The 18019-nt window shown below is 37.1% G+C and overlaps 1 protein-coding gene and 1 pseudogene across 1 annotated transcript in view; one reads left to right on the forward strand and one right to left on the reverse strand.

The window, feature by feature from the left end:
* UACA (uveal autoantigen with coiled-coil domains and ankyrin repeats) overlaps positions 1–18019 on the reverse strand; it is an 83828-nt gene that overhangs the window by 43310 nt on the left and 22499 nt on the right. The window lies entirely within an intron of this gene.
* Positions 5344–5821, forward strand: LOC122443983 (annotated as a pseudogene).

Genomic DNA, 18019 nt, shown 5'->3' on the forward strand with positions numbered 1-18019 from the left:
AATGAGGTTCTTCCCCTACCTTCATTCTAGTTCTTAAACATCACTTCCTCAGAGAACTTCTCAAATACTGTATCTACAGCACCAGCCCATGCTACCCTTGCCACTCTTTATCTTTCTGCCCTGTTTCATCCATCTTCATGATACTTATATCAGTATCTGCCAGTATATCATATGTTTACCCATTTATTAGCCTACTTCCTATTTCTGGTATTTACTTCAAAAATAATCAAAATAACCAGGGGGACAGACTGAATTCAACAGCACATTGAAAGGATTATACACCATGACACCACATACACCAATGCAGGAGACACGGGTTCAATCCCTGGTCTGGGAAAATCCCACACGGCCATGGAGCAACTAACCCTATACGCCACAACTGCTGAGCCCTGCATGCCTGTGCTCCGCAAGAGAAGCCATGGCAACGAGCAGCCCCTGCACTGCAGCCAGAGAAGCGCCCAAACAGCAGTGAAGGCCCAGCAGAGCCAAAAATAACTAAATCATAACAAAGGAGGAAATCACCTCAACACAATAATAGTTACATATGAAAAGCACACAGGTATCATCATATCCAATGGTGAAACACCTCCTCTAAGATCAGGAACAAAACAAGGATGTTCACTCTCACTACTTTTATTCAACAAAGTATTAGAAGTTCTACCCAGAACAACTAGACCAAAAAAAAAAGGAAATAAAAGGCATTCAAATTGGAAAGGGAGGAGCAAAATTATATCTGTTTGCAGATGACATAATGTTACATGTTGTTCTTTGTTCTTTAGTTGTTAAGTTGTATGCAACTCTTTTGCAACCCCATTGGACTGTAGACTGCCAGGCTCCTCTGTCCATAGGATTTCCCAGGAAAGAATACTGGAGTGGGTTGCCATTTCCTTCTCCAGGGGATCTTCCTGACCAAAGATCAAACCCATGTCTCCTGTGTTAGCAGTCAGATTCTTTATCACTGAGCCACCTGGGAACCTGATATTATATGCAGAAAATCCTAAAAATTCCACAAGAATAAAAAATTTAGACCTAATCAATGAATTCAGCACAGTTAGAAGTCGCTCAGTCGTGTCCAACTCTTTGCGACCCCATGGACTGTAGCCCACCAGGCTCCTATGTCCATGGGATTTTCCAGGCATGAATACTGGAGTGGGTTGCCATTTCCTTCTCCAGGGGATCTTCCCGACCCAGGGATCAAACCCGGGTCTCCTGCACTGTAGGTAGACGCTTTACAGTCCAAGCTACCAGGGAAGCCCATACCAGCTGTAAATCCTATACAAAAGCAACACACAACAATTATGCTTCTATATGCACTAACGAGGAGCAATCCAGAAATTAAACTAAGAAAACAATACCACTTACAATGGCATCAAAAATAATACAATAATTAGGACTAAACCAATAAAGTGAAAGACTGGTATACCAAAGACTACAAAACGTTGTTGAAAGAAATTAGAGAAGATACAAATAAATGGAAAGACAGAGCATGTTCAACTGGAAGATTTACTATCGTTAATGTCACTACTACTCAAAGCAATTCACAGATTCAATATAATCTCTACCACAATTCCAAAGGCATTTTTTTTTCAGAAATAGAAAAATTCACCTTAAAATTCATATTGACTTTCAAGGGAACCCAAATAGCCAAATAATCTTGAAAAAGAAAAAGTCTGAGGTCTCACCTGTTCTGATTTCAAAATATGTTACAAGGTCACAGTAACCAAAACAGTATAGTACTGTCATGAAAACAGACACACAGATCACTGGGCTTCCCCGGCGGCTCAGACGGTAAAGAACCCACCTGCAATGCGGGAGACCTGGGTTGGGAAGGTCCCCTTGAGGAGGGCATGGCAACCCACTCCAGTATTCTTGCCTGGAGAATCCCCATGGACAGAGAAGCCTGGTGGGCTACAGTCCATGGGGTCGCAAAGAGTCAGACATAATTGAGCGACTAAGCACACACACAGCACAGATCAATGAAACAGAATAAAGAACCAGAAATAAACCCTAATATATAAGGTCAAATGATCTTCAACAAGGGTGCTAAGACCAGTTGATGGTGAAAGCACAGTCTCTTCAACAAATTCTGTTGAGAAAACTGGATATCCATGTGCAAAAGAATGAAGATGGACCCTTATCTTACACTATATAGAAAACTTAATTCAAAATGATTAAAGACTAAATTTAAAGACCTAAATTTAACATTCAAATATAAAACTCCTAAAAGAAAATACAGGGAAAAGCTTTATGACTTGGGATTTAACAGTAATGTCTTATATATGACAACAAAAGCACAGGCAACAAAAGCAAAAATGGAACTACATACAACTTAAAAACTCCTGTACAAAAGACACAGAATGAGAAAATATTTCCAAATCATGTATCTGATAAACAGTTAATAAGGAGACTATATAAAGAATTGTAACTCAATTATAAAGAAACAAATAACCCAATAAAAAATGGGCCAAGGACTTAAATCAACCTTTCTACAAAGATGATATATGAATGACCAACAAGCATATAAAAAGATGTTAAACATCATTAAATTAGAAATACAAATCAAATCATAATAACATATCACTTCACACCCATTAGGATGGCTACTATCAAAAAATTAGAAAATGATAAGTGCTGCTAAGGATGTGGAGAAATCTGAACCCTTCCCACAGATGGTGGAAAAATTTGAACCCTTCCCACAGTTGGTGGGAATGAACATGGTGCAACCACTACAGAAAACAAGATGAAGATTCCTCAAAAAATTAAAAATAGAACTACCATACAATCCACTAATCCTTTTTCTGGGTATATATCTGAATGGATTGAAAGTAGAGTCTCAAAGAGGTATCTGCACACCCATGTTCACTGTAGCATTATTCACAATAGCCAAGAGGTGGAAGCAACTCAAATGTCCATTGATGGATGAATTGATAAACAAAATGTGGTATATACATGCAATGGAATAGGAATCAGGCATAAAAAGGAAGGAAATTTTTCACATGTTACACCACAGATGAATCTTAACTTTATGCTAAGTGAAACAAACTCCAGCCCTCCAAAGACAACTACTGTATGATTCCACTTATGAGGTATCCAAAGTAGTCAAATTCAGAGAAACAAAACATAGAATGGATTAGGGGAAAGAGGGAAACGGAGAGTTGCTATTTAATGAATATATTTTAGCATTTCAGATTTATAAGATGAAAATTTTCTGGTGATAATTTGCACAACAGTATGAATATACTTAACACTACTGAAATGTTCACTTAAAAATGGTTAAGATGGTAAATTGTCTGTGCTTTTTACCACAATTAAAAATAAAACAAAAGAAATGCAATCTCACAATATCATTAGCATGCTTTATATTAATTAATAAACTTTTAAAAACAAAATTAAGAGGGTGAAGATACAGATGAAATGAGATTGACCACAGGTCAATAATTGTTAAAGCTGAGTTATAGGTTCATCAGGGGTTTGCTATGCTAAACTATTCTCTAAACTTCTGTGTTTCATGCACTTTTGACACTTGGTCCAATAAATTTGGTTGATGCATACATTTCTAAACTATATTACATGCCTCTTACCAAGGCCCTTCATTAAACTGGCAGGAAACACAGTATATCCTTTCCACTCAGTCCTCTCTGGATTAAAATGAAGCCATTTTCATTCACAGCCATATACTTACAAGATAAGTCCTGTGCTACTGAATGAAAGCATTCTGAAAAGAAGCAATTTTAAAAAAAAAAAGCATTAAATGTTTACCACATATTATAATAAATATATTTCTGTACTTCAGTACTGTAATATTTGAAAAGAAGCTATTCATTAAACTCAGAATGTACCAAGCCAACACATCTATGGTAAAAATCAAAATACAGTTGTTTCTAGAGAATAAATAAAACATTCTAACACAAAGTATTCTAGGTAGACCTAAAGAGATGATATCTTTAAACACTAAATCACCATAAAGAAAATCACTTAAAAGTTTTGACAGTGATTTCCTCATATTAGCATGAACTGCAAATTCACAACTTTTCAGAAATTAAATGAAATTTTTAAAGTATTTAAGTAATACATCTCTAATGTAGAAAATCTATAATACATTTAACTTTACATATAAAAATAGAAATTCCACCATGCAGAAAAAAAAATTACTAAAAATTTTGTATACTAACCTCTAATTTCTTCTCTGTTAAAAGGTCTAGTCAAGATTTTTAAATGTAAATGAGTCCAACAGTTGCTTCATTTATTCAATATTTAGGATAAAAGGTCTCTTGAGAAGTACTTTATAGAAGCAAATAAGCAAGTAGACTTTAAAATATATGCAAATTCATATAAAGTATTTATATATTTAAGGGGTAGACTCAACAGATCACAGGTAATATTATTTGAAGACCAGTTTTAGCCTAAAGGCCATTCTAGATGCTTTATCCAAAAGAGAAACATACACAAAACTTTCACAGATTACCACAAAACTTTCATAGAAAACTGCTTAAAACCAAGAAAAGTCATGCTAAACAAAAGTACCTAATTCACAGTTGTTCATCATTTTAGTGTCGCAGACCCTTTCAAGAATCAGATGAAAGGAATGGATGCTCTTTTTAAAAGTATATATAAGCACATAATCAAAATAATTTACATTTATTTTTGGAGGGTCACTGATCTCTCTACAAATATGGAATCCATGAACCCCAAGTCAAAAACCACTAACACAGATAAGGAGAAGCAGCAAAGGAGTTCTGTCTTTCATATAATACTTCTAAAATACTGAGTAACTGTCAGAAGATGGGATAATTTATTTTGTTCAGTAAAAATTTACCAAGCATTATGTGTACAGGGATATATTTAAATACTCGATTCAGGATTTAAATATACATGATCATTTGGTATGTGCTATGGCACATGTCAGGTGCAGGATATAAAACAGGGAACGAAACACACAGGAGACCTGGCCTCAGGCAATTCACAGGAATAAAACCCAGTTATTTTCTTCAATTGCTCTCACAATATGAAAAAGATACATATGTAAACATGCAAATAATCATAATACAATGCTATCTATGTTCTATGCTCAGATGCTCAGTTGTGTCTGACTCTTTGTAACCCCATGGACTGTTGCCCGGCAGGTTCCTCTGTTTATGGGATTCTCCCAGCAAGAATACTGGAGTGGGGTGTTCATACACTGCTGCAATATTACATTAATTATATGGAAGGTATAGAAGTATATAAAAAGAGAGAAAATCAGAAAAAAAAATTTGTAGAAAAAAAAGTAGATAGTTTAGCAAACTATATACTAAAAGATGAGAAGGGAGACAAGATCAGAGGCCGAACTCGGGATCTAACAAGATGGCCGGGCTGCCCCAAAAGATTATCAAGGAAACCCAGCATCTGCTGGCAAAACCAGTTCCTGGCATAAAGAGAACCAGATAAAAGCAATGCCTGTTATTTTCATGTGGTCACTGCTGGCCCACAGGATTCCCCCTTTGAGGAAGGGACTTTTAAACTTGAACGATTCCTTCCAGAAGAATACCCAATGGTGGGCCCTAAAGTATGTTTTATAACCAAAATTTATCATCCTAATGTAGACAAGCCGGGAAGAATATGTTTAGATACTGTGAATAAGTGGTCCCCAGCACTGCAGATATGAACGGTTCTGCCATGGATCCTGGCTTTGTTAAGTGCTTCCAAACCAGATAATCCATTAGCAAACAGTATAAGAGCAGTGGAAGGCCAACCAAGCCCAAGCCACTGAAACAGCCAGAGCATGACTAGGCTATATGCCATGAATAATATTTACATTGATCTGAGCATCAAGTCTGCATGACTTCTGTTCTGCCAAGACTTCTTCCTTTTTTGTTTGCATTTAATGGACACAGTCTTAAAAACATTACAGAATAAAAGCCCAGACAGCTTCAGTCCTTTGGTGATTAAATGTACATTAGCAAATCTATGTCTTGCCCTGATTCACTGCTGTAAAGCCTGAGCAGAGGCTACAAGTACCATCTGGATGTTGCAAAACATTCAAAAGCAGTGACCCCTCTCTGCTTTTATTCATTTCCCCCATCATGGTTTAAATAGAAAGCACTGTGAATAAAGGTAGTTGTCAGGGTTAGCAGCAGGGGTGCGGGTGTTATACTTTATTTTTTTGGTGGGGGAGAAAGTAGTTTTAGTTTATTTTATGAGTTCCTTTCTCCCGTCTTATGGTGATCTAACTGCATTGGGTAAAAACAGCTAGCCAGTTTTTTAGAATATGCTCTCCAGCCAAGTCTAACTTTATTTAGACACTGTAGATGGACAAGCTCTATTGTTTGAACCAAAATGGAAACATTAAACAAATATCACAGCCCCTATTAGCAACACTGTGACCCTCCTGTCAAGTGTAGAATTCTCCTTTCAAGAAAAACCTTGTGATCATTTTGTGTGGCTTGTCTGAAAACTTTTGTAAATCTTATGTTTTAGTAAAATATTTTCTAAAAAAATTATTCTAAAAATTATTCTAAAAAATAAAAATTTTTATTCTAAAAAATTCTAAAAATTTTTTATTCTAAAAAATTAAATTATTTTATTCTAAATACATATTCTAAAAAAATTAAAAAGATGAGTAGAAAAATCACCAGGTTTGAAATACCACCACAAATTAGGAAATTAAACAGAGCTTGTAGACAAAGCACTTCATCATATTGTAATTAAAAAATCTGTTCACATATGACTGTCATATACACATCTGCAACCGAGGCTTCTCTAAGCTTCAGGCCCACATATTCAAATACCTTTGTGACAATTCGTCTTCAGTGTCTTAAAAGTACCTCCATGTTTCAAACTATAAACATGTTCCTCCTGAAGCTTGATCTTACTCCAACTTTCACTAACACAGTAAATGGTACTATCATCCATCTAGTTGTACAAGACGGAAATATAGAGATGAGTCTTGACACCTGACCCTCCTTGTTCCCCTGGTACCAAATCTCAGAGACTTTACCTCCCCATTATTCAAATCCACCTGCTCATCTCCATGTCTACCGACATCACCCTACTTCAAGTTAGCACCATCCTTCACCAGGATTACTGCATTAATGTCCTAAACAGTCTGTCCAGATTCATTCCAGCCCCTTCCCTTGTATTCGCCACACTGTAGCCAAAGTGATTTTCAGAATGAAAACCAAGTCACACCACCAGCACTCCCTTTCAAGCACCCTCTGCCACCTCACTTAAAATCTTTCAGTAGTTTCCTATTCTTGGAGGAGAAAAACAAATTCCTTCATGACGTCTTGTTGTTCAGTTGCTTAGTCATGTCCGACTCTTTGCAACCTCACGGACTGTAGCACACCAGGCAATGCTCATGATGTCTACAAATCCCTGAAAAGTGTTATCCCCACTACCTCCTTCAGCCTCCTCATATTGAAATGCTAACTGATTCTCATATTATTTATGCAGAAACTGAGTCACTGGGAGATTATGGGATTTTGTACAAGGCAATTGCAGTTAGCTGCAGAATGATTAGAGAATTCTTTTGTTAGACTTATCCAGTGGTTTCTACTAATTAAGAAATTTCAACTTCTCAAATCATCTGAAAATAAATCTTTGACATAAAAATGCAAGTATCTTTAAAAAAAGTAAGCATCATAAACTTAGATGTCCTTTACATCAAAAAAATGAAAAATAAAAACTTCCATATTTGCAGATACAAACTTTAATGAAGCACCTAATAATATGTCAGGCATGGCACCAGAGATATAGAAGTTAATAAGATAGCCAAAATCTCTCTTTTTTAAACCACTTTATTAAAGTATAATTGACATGTAAAAAGCAATACATATTTAGAGTACATAACTCAATGAGTTTAAGGCTTCCACGGTACCCTACAATTATCACCATTCTCGTTACTAAACCCAAGACAAGCCCTGCCACAACCGAACAGCAGAAAGCAAAGCTCATGAAGCATAAACATTCCTTGAAGATTAGGCTGCACAATTAAGAACTGTTCTACAGTTCACTGGATTGATGATGGCTAGAAATATTTCCCCCATTCCATTTAGTCCAAAGGTTATTTACTCTTCTTTCTTATATAACAGCAAGTTAGAGCTTACATAACAAAAAAAGAAAAAAAAAAAAAGAATGTTAAAATAAAACAGGAAAACAAAAGCTGTGCATCCAGTATCTTTCTCCTACATTCCAGACTCTCTTCCCTTTCTGATTTTTCCTTTTCCTTATTTAATTAGGCCCCATTTTATCTACTCAAGTCTTCCACTATATGATCTGAAAGTACTATTTAGTCAGGACTCAATGGAACAATTAGAGGAAGGGAAAAATTTATCCTGTCAACCATTTTTCTGACCAAGACATTAACAGGCTAAATCCTGCTTTACTGAATTTCTCTACATAAAAATGTCAAGAAAAAACAACAACAATTATTGTTATTATTACTTAAATAAAAAATCTAATATCTTAAATACTGAAGGTGCTATAAAATTTTAAAAATAAATATAATAACTTTAAACAAACTACAGTCTAAAAGACTCAGCACTGCCTTGATAAGATTTCCTCACCACTCCGTTTCATTCTATTCTAGTCTTAGTCTGTCGTATAAATACCAGACTGTCTACCACTAACTATTGCAGGTATTTGCTCCTTTATTAGAGCTGTCTAGGGGCCCAAAAGAGGTTGTTTAAAATAGATAGGAAACTGCCTCTCCAATTTTAATAAGTATCATTTATTTAATAATATTACGTATTTCACCCTTCCTGTTTTATTTTAACATTCTTCTGGCAACAGAAGAAGCATCAAATTCTAAAGTAAATATATACATAGATCTTGAACACAACAAATGATAAATATGTATCATACAAGAATAGAGCTCTTAGGCTGGATATATAAGATCTTATTTAAGATCCCCTTTAAAATGCTAAGCAATTGGTTATTTGGGAGAAAATTTTAGAGAAAAGTGTATTCAAATTAGAGTTCTTTAAACATCTAAGTGTCATGAGTGAATTTTTTTCAGTATAAAGGTAAAAACCAAGAAGGGTCTATTATGCCTCCTACCCTACCTTACACACACCAATGAACACAGTAATACCTCTGATGAGTTTTAACAAACATTTCTGCTAATGTCTGAAAACAGGACAGGTTTAGGAAACAGTCTATGTTTATTCTTGACAAAGTAAAAAGCAAAACAGATACACTTATAAAAGAGCCTCTGATGGTGTTTGACTACAGTGAAAAATAAGAGATATTTTTGTTTCTTTGGTTTTCTATTTATTCTTGGCTTTGCAGAGAAACAGCTAAATAAAAATATGTTTGCTAGAACTAAAAAGACCCTTAGAGAATTAAACTGATAATAAATCTTACCCTACTAGCCGGTATTTTTAAAATTGAAAGTTGGAAATACAAAGATATGTACAGACAGAGGGTCACAAGAAAATACATGTTTTTACAAACACATTAGAAGTTAACTGCTTTTCTTTTTAATTATGAAAAGGATAATAGTTCTACACATATGCCTAACTCTTCCTGCATGGTTATTTTACAGAGGATTTGCTCCCAATGAGTCTTAATATGTTTCTCCTCATTAAAAATACATGACCAAATTAATAATGAAGAAGAATGAATATTCTCATGATATTTAAGTATACAATAATAAAACACAGCATTTAAAATAAAGATTCAATTTCAAAATTCTTTAAGAACTACTTCTAAGTGCTTTATATACATAATTGTTACACTACAAGAAAAACTCTCTAAGTCACATTGTTATTTCTACTTTCCAAACAGGGCATAAGAAACTAAGCAACTGATGGTGTTAGATTGGGCAGCTACTATTAATTCCCTCCTCTCCTGTAAACCCATCCTTTGCAATATGACTTTGCCATGATTCTCATCAAAAGATGGCATTTATTTTCTCATCCCTTAAATCTGGGCTGGACTTGACAAGTTGAACTGTGGCAGAAGTGATCTTGTAGAACATTGAATCGAAGTCTCAAGAGACCCTGCAGCTTCCCCTCTGGGGCTGCTGCTGACACAGGGTAAGCAAGCTAGCCTCCTAGAGCATGAGAGATCTTATGAGAGAAAGAGCCCAACCACCCAGTCATGCAATCGAGCAAAAACTGCCAGACACATTAGCGTGGCCAACTTAGACCACCCAGCCTTAGAGGCACTACCAGATGACTTGGCAGCCTCATGAGTAATCCCAGACAAGACCAGGGGAACAACCAAGCAGCAGAACCCAGCCCAAACTGCTGACCTATGGAGTCAGCAGCAAGTAAAATAGCTGTTGTTTTAAACCACTACATTTAAACCGAGGACTGTCTAAATCCAGGGCCTGGACTCTCTCTACTAACCAAAGCTGCAATTTATTACTTGGTTGGGAAACAAACGCATCTTGTAGTCTGATTCAGTTTTACAGATAAAGGAGCAAATTAAAAAATAGATTACTTTTTTTTTTAATCCATTATATAAAAAAAGGGGATGAGCTGGACATAGAAATACACCTTTTTACCATCTTAAAAGAAGGAAAATAGATACAAACAATGAATTCTGCAATTGTAATAATATGAAGCTGACAAAATTTTGTACAAAAAATACTTTCTATTCATTCCCAAAGATAGACAAGTATTCATTTAAAAACTAACAGCATTCATATATATTTTGTCCATAAAAACTGAATTCAGCAAGTGATCTAAGACCAAATTTGAATGTCTATGCAATCAAAAGTTAAGAAATTACTAAATTTTATGAAACTAGTTAAATCTGTGGCTTTCAAAAACAAAACATTGCTACTGTAATGTTTAATAAGTATACATTCATACTTGAATGGAAATATTGAGCTAGGAATGAACTATAACAAAGCAAGAACCACAAGCAGCATTTCTATGTATTCTTTAAGCATTGGCAAGCACTTGCTATAAAGGGTTAGATGGTATTTCAGGATTTGCAAGCCATGCAGTCTCTGTTTTAACTATTCAACTCTGTCACTGTAGAATGAAAACAGCCACAGACAATATACAAAAAATAAGCACTGCTGTGTTACAATAAAACTTTATTTATAAAAAACAAGCAGTGGGCCACAGTTGCCAACCTCTGTTTTAGATGCTCAAACATCCTCAGTTTATTAGTTGTCATCAAACTAATTTGTTTGCTGCCTTATCATGAGATTTATTAGAAAGTACCTTCTGTATTCATATTCCACTCTCTTCAAAACAGCACTATATGTGTGTGTGTGTGTGTGTGTGTGTGTATATATATATATATATATATATATATGTGGGTAAATTTTATAGGGCAACTTGGCTCAGCTATGATGTCCAGTTGTTTGGTCACACATGAGTCTAGATGTTGCTATGAAGGTATTTTGTAGATGTAATTAACATCTGAAATCAGCTGACCTGAGGTAAAGGAGATAACCCTTGATAATGTAGGGTAGGACCTCATCCAATCACTTGAAAACCTAAAAAGCAAGATCAGAAAACTTCGAGAGAATAAGCAATCCTGCTTCATGGCTATAGCACAGAAATCCTGCCTGAGTTCCCAGCCTGCTGGCCTGCCTTACAAATCAGATTTTTCAGTCCCATATTCATGTAGGCTAACTCCTTAAAGTAAATAAGTATCTCTCTCTTAGATACAGATATCTTTGAGATATAGATACCTAGATATATTCTATTCTGTTTCTCTGGAGAACCCTACCTGATACAATAATAGGGTTTTCCTAGTGGCTCAGCCTATGGGGTCGCACAGAGTTGGACATGACTGAAGCGACTTAGCAGCAGCAGCAGTGGCAAAGAATCCACCTGCAGTGCAGGAGACCCAGGTTTGATTCCTGGGTCAGGAAGATGCCCTGGAGAAGGGAATTGCTACCCACTCCAGTATTCTTGCCTGGAGAATCCTATGGACAGAGGAGCCTGGCAGGCTACAGTCCATGGGTTGCAGAGTTGAACATGACTGAGCAGCTAACACTTCACTTTTACATACTCCCACTGTAGATGCCAATCACAATTCCAGTCTTTTCACCAAGTTGCCTAATATTTTACACCTAACATTTTTGTTTACCACTACATTATGTGGTTTGCCCTTACAGCTTCCTTGCTTCAGCCCCCTGGCCTCCATGCCTACATAATTTTATTATTTTTGGTGGTACTGGTATTAAAGGTAGCACCCCACTTCTGGTTCCAGTTCCTGCAGTGTTCATTTTGTTGTAATAATTAGCTCCGAATTTCAGTGGTTTCTCAAAATAACAAACTTGTATGTCCTATTAACATTATGTTGCAGACTGTGGGTCAGCTCTGTAGAAATAGCCTGTGATGCCCCTCCAGAACCAAGGCTGAAGGAACACCCCTTATAGGAAACATGGCAGTCTCTTGATAAAGTATTGAAACAAGAAGGCTGGCCCAAATTTGGCCACAGCACATGACAAGCTGCTCCTGCTGCTGCTAAGTCGCTTCAGTTGTGTCCGACTCTGTGCAACCCCATAGACAGCAGCCCACCAGGCTCCCCTGTCCCTGGGATTCTCCAGGCAAGAACACTGGAGTGGGTTGCCAGTTCCTTCTTCAATGCACGAAAGTGAAAAGTGAAAACTGAAAGTGAAGTTGCTCAGTCGTGTCCGACTCTTAGTGACCCCATGGACTGCAGCCTACCAGGCTCCTCCATCCATGGGATTTTCCAGGCAAGAGTACTGGAGTAGGTGCCATTGCCTTCTCCTGTATATGATATGAGCAGTCCCCAAATCAATAACCATGGGAGGTAGAGTCTTTGTGAGGTGTGCAAAAGTCACACATGTGGGGACACACACACACACACACACACATATGATCATCTTTGAGGAAGTAGGGGATTGGATAATCTCAAATAATAATACTGTCTACCACAACTTCCTTCCATAGTTTTGGATAATGTACAAAAAATCAGAGTATCCTTTTTAAAATTTAAGGTCATTATTACCTTAATGTTGTTGTTTAGTTGCTAAGTTGTGTCTGACTCTTCCGCGACCCCATGAACTAATGAGAGCCACCGAGTGGGAGAGGAGCATCTAAAGCTACATGACTGATCCCTGAAGCTGTGAGGGCTGAGCTAGTTCTGGGTAGTGCCTACACTGAGTTACATTATAGGACACCCAGCTGGTACCCACAGAGAACTGCTTGGTGTGGAAAAAACCCACACATACTTGGGAATACAAAACTATTCAGTGAGTTGTGAGTAAAGGAAACAAATGTTTTCCTTTCACCCAGTAAACTCTTTCAGTGGAACAAAGTGGCTTGGAGGGTAACTCCCCACAGGAAGAGACGAAGGATGTGGTGCCACAGAAGCCTGATAAGCTCAAGATAATTGTACTGATGTCTAGAGAAAAATGCATTTCTCAAAGAATTGAGGATGTAGTTCATAGCACATGGATCTGACTGAAATCAAATAGATAAAAAGACAAAAGACAACTTCCAAAACAATCCCCAGCCTGAGTTAAGGGTCTATTACTCTTCTAGATCATCTTGGGTCCCCAAGTTTCTATAAGTGAGAGGCAGGCCAGGAAAGCTGCTCAACACTTATCTCATTCCCCAGCTGAGAAGGGTATACCCTCCAATACTGTTCCAATATGGATGAGTATGATATATTAAAGGAAACACTTCACAGAAGGCATAGCCAATGGCCACAGAAAATGATGAACGAGGGAGACTCACACAGGAGCTCAACCAGGGCCTAGTCAAGGAGCATCCCCTAGTGCAAAGAAAAGGAGGCCTTGCTATATTTACCCAAGAATATTCTTATAATTGGGGCTTCCAGGTGGTGCAGTGGTAAAGAGGCCACCTGCCAGTGCAGGAGGCACAAGAGATGTGGGTTCAACCCCTGGGTCAGGAAGATGCCTGAGAGAAGGAAATGGCAACCCACCCCAGTATTCTTTCTGGAAATCCCATGGACAGAGGAGCCTGGCGGGCTATAGTCCATGGCATCTCAAAGAGTCAGACATGACTGGGCTACTGAGCATGCACGCGCGCGCACACACACACATTCTTACAATTGCCAGGGTCCAGTGACTGCTGTACCCTGGCAATTGTAAGAATGTGTTGCTCTGGCTTCCTGGTAGCTCAGTTGGTGAAGAATCTGCCTGCAATGCAGGAAGCCCCAGATTGAGTCCTGGGTCGGGAAGATCCCTGGAGAAGGGATAGGCTGCCCGCTCCAGTATTCCTGGGCTTCCCTGGTGGCTCAGACAGTAAAGAATCCGCCTGCAATGCAGGAGACCTGGATTGGATCCCTGGGTTGGGAAGATCCCCTGGAGGAGGGCATGGCAACCCACTCCAGCATCCTTGTCTGGAGAATCCCCAGGGACAGAGGAGCCGGGCAGGTTGCAGTCCATGGGGTCGCAGAGAGTCGGACACGACTGAGCACAGCACAGTGACTGCTGTATGCCTCCTTTCTTCCCCTTTCTTAACAAACGGGTTTACTGTGGACAGCCTTTCCCCGCTCCATCACTGTACGCTGGGGAGACAGAGGGTGCAAGATGACTTGTCTCTGGGTCAAGAAAGTCTACATACAGAAATGACAGGTAGAAATTTTACTGTGCTTCAAGACTTCAACATGATTGGAAGAAATTCATGAGCTATTTTTCTTGAGGAAAGGATAAATAAATCTAGTACACAGAAAGGAAGGAAGTTAAGAGGCGAGATTGTGGCAGATTATATTACTGTTCACTCTTTACCATACCCATCCTTGGAAGAGGCTCTATATCCCTGTCCATTAATTCATAACTTGCCTACACCCTCCAGTGGGAACAGTATTTGTCTGTGCCTCTGACTTTGAACCTAATCAGGCGACATGTTTTGGCCATCATGAGGCACTCCACACCTGAACTGAAGCTTTAAGGGTTATCACAAGTTTCAGTCAGCCCTCTGAGCTCTCAATACCATGCAAATGGCAGGTCCAGACAGAGGCTGCTCCTTCAGTCTGGGTCTTAAGATTGAAAACATGTGGAGCAGCGCCACTCTGCACAAAGTCTTTGTGTAAGGTAATATGATTATAAGCCACCGAAATCTGGGAGTTACCTATTTCTATAGCCAAGTTGATTAACACAGAAATCAAATGAAGCAAAAGGTAAAAGGTGGAGGGATTCTGTGATGTGTAGCTATCACTTTAGTAGCTGAATATAGGGCAGGATACCTATGATTATAGGCTAGCACAGTTAGTGAAAGATCTATATTTCTCTAGCAGCTGGGGGTATGAGTAAATATAGATTCCATAATGGATAAGTCAGCTCAGTTCAGTTGTTGGAAGTGAGGTTGCAGCAAAAATAAAACTAACGTTGCAAACCTTAGTTTGTTAATAATAAGTTAATATTTATTATTAATAATAAGCACTTCACATTCCCTTCACATAATCCTCAACTTGAGCAAAAAGACTTTTATTACCATTTTCATTTTCCATATAAAGAGAAAGAAAATTAGAAACATTCAGTAACTTGCCAACATTAAACAGCTACCAAATGACAGAGTAAAAATTCAAATTCAAGACACTCTAATTCTAAATTTCAATGCTTTTGTATCCCAAGCTGTCAAAAAAAGGGCAAAGATTATCAAGTCATCAGTCCACAGAAGAGTTATTTTGGTTTTATACTTTTTACATTTCTACAAAATAGATGTAAGAGGAAGCTGATGTCATGAGCTCAGTTCAAAATCCGAATCATATTAAACAGAGTATTCATGAATTTTTTCTTTTATACTCTAAGAGGTCCCTATTCATATGACAATCAAGAATCTAAAATAATACATCTTTTATTTCTACTGAATATATTTTCTTAACTTTAGATTATAATAATTCAAAATTTTGAAGATTCAGGTCAAGTAATGGCCTAAATTTACCTAGTTAATATGAAAGAGATTTCCCAAGCAAATCAATAATGCAAGAAAACGACTGGTGATGCATTTTAGATTAGAAGAACATTTTAAACACTTTATGAACCATTTAATAGCCCTTATCTCACCCATATAAACAAAAACCGACAGCTATTTTATCATATAACACACATTCAGGGTAGACAAATTATACAAGACTAATATAAATTCATAAAAAGCAGAAAAGACAACCTAGTAAAACCATAATTAAAGAGATAATAACAACTTTACATTTTGTTACACATCCTTCCTCATTTTCCATACATAGATACACAATTACTTTTAAATCAAAATACACATATTTCATTTACATAGTTATTTTTAACATGAGTTGAACAGAATTGCTTATAAATGTATATTCCTAACCTGGAGAATTTCACTGTATTCAAATATCAGTCTTTCTGGCTCCCTCTGCTGGACACTAAGAGAAGCTTTTTATTATTATTCATTTTGTTTAAAAACTCAGTCTCAGAGAAGCACTCATTTATCATTATTAAAAACATCTTTGAGAACTTGTTTGAATGTATAATTTGGCCAGAAAGAGTACAAGGGTCTATTATTGAGGGTGCTCCTATTAGCCAACAGGGATTTAGCATCAAAAACTCCTGGACTCAGTTCCCAGCAAGTTCCCAGCTTGATAACTTATTTGCTAATGACCGTGATCAAATTATTTATCCCTTCAGAGTTTCAGTATCCTCATCTGTAAAATGAAGCTAATATCATTTAGCATTTATAATCACACAATTAGTTATAAAAGTTCAAATTAATAGACTAAATGCAAGCTAAATGGCTGTTAAGTATTACTGCTATTACTATCACCACCACCACCAAGGAGTCAAGTTGGGATTAGACAGCATACCCTCTAAAGAATTATTAATACTATACAGTTATCAAATTCAAATAGATTAACTTTTAAAATGTAAACTTACTGTACTTACTCTCTGCTTCTTCCTATTGCTCTCTGCTACTTCCTATTGCTCTCAAGATCAAATTCCTTAAAATGACCTCTAAGATTCTTCATGGTCTGGCCCCTACTAACCTCTGAAGTGTAATCTTGAACCTGGATACTCTCCCTTCAGTCCTCCAATCTCTTTTCATAGTGAAGTTCTTCAAAAGTATCAGGTTCCTTCACAGATTACCTAATTACAGCATTTCCTTCCTCAATGCTGCTTAACAATAACTCATTCTTTTAGATCTCAGTTCAGCTTTTGCAGAGACACTTGCTCTGCCTTCCCAGACCAAGTCAGACCTTCCCTATTATGTATTATCTCCATTACGTATTATCACACAGAGCTATCACTGTACATTTAAATGTGTTAGCCCTGTAATACTGCCTCCTGACCCACTCTTGTCTGTCTACAAGCTCCTCAAGATCAGGGAGTAGTATTCTATATCCTCACAACCTCTTGGCTGCATAGAGTAGGCACTTAAGTATCTGCTGAGTGACTGAATAAACTTCATTAACAAATACTGAAATCAAAGAATTCTTTCTCAGCCTGACTACTTCACACAGAAAGGTGGCCACGTAATGTAAAACAACATTATGGATATTTTCCTTTAACTTCTCAGGCCAGCTGCTCATAAAGCCTGTTCATGAAGTTAGACAATAATACACAGAAATATCTTTAACTAAGTTGCACACTTAAAAATTCTTCTCTTTTAAGAACACAGAAACCTAAATATATGATAATCCTTTAACACGATTTAATTTTTTTAATTAATGTCTGTAAAATGTCTTTAATGTCTTTAAAATGGCTTGCTTTTGTAACAAATATTCAATTGAAAATTTGTCTAAAATTGATGTTTTACACGGTACTAAGAGGTTTGCTTTTCAAGGGAATTTATGGTTAGCGAATTAGTTGAGCTAGCAATAACCAGCTAAAAGCTGTGCTTCATGGTTTCTTCCAGAAGTATGTATACTGCACTATTTTAAACCAACACCTACCTCCGATTGCCTTAAAGAGTGTGACCTTTCTATAGATTTAGCTCCTTCCTTATATAGTAAGCATTCCCGAGTATGTAAGTTTTGCCCCAAATGGCTTTCCCTCAACGAGGAATGCCCCAACCAAACAAAGCAACATTTGCAACATACCTCCTAGACTCAAATTTTATTTGATAGGATATTTGATAAATTCATTTGACAGATGTGTTGGATATAT

The sequence above is a fragment of the Cervus canadensis genome, chromosome 6, assembly GCF_019320065.1.
Source record: "Cervus canadensis isolate Bull #8, Minnesota chromosome 6, ASM1932006v1, whole genome shotgun sequence".
NCBI classification, from domain to species: domain Eukaryota; kingdom Metazoa; phylum Chordata; class Mammalia; order Artiodactyla; family Cervidae; genus Cervus; species Cervus canadensis.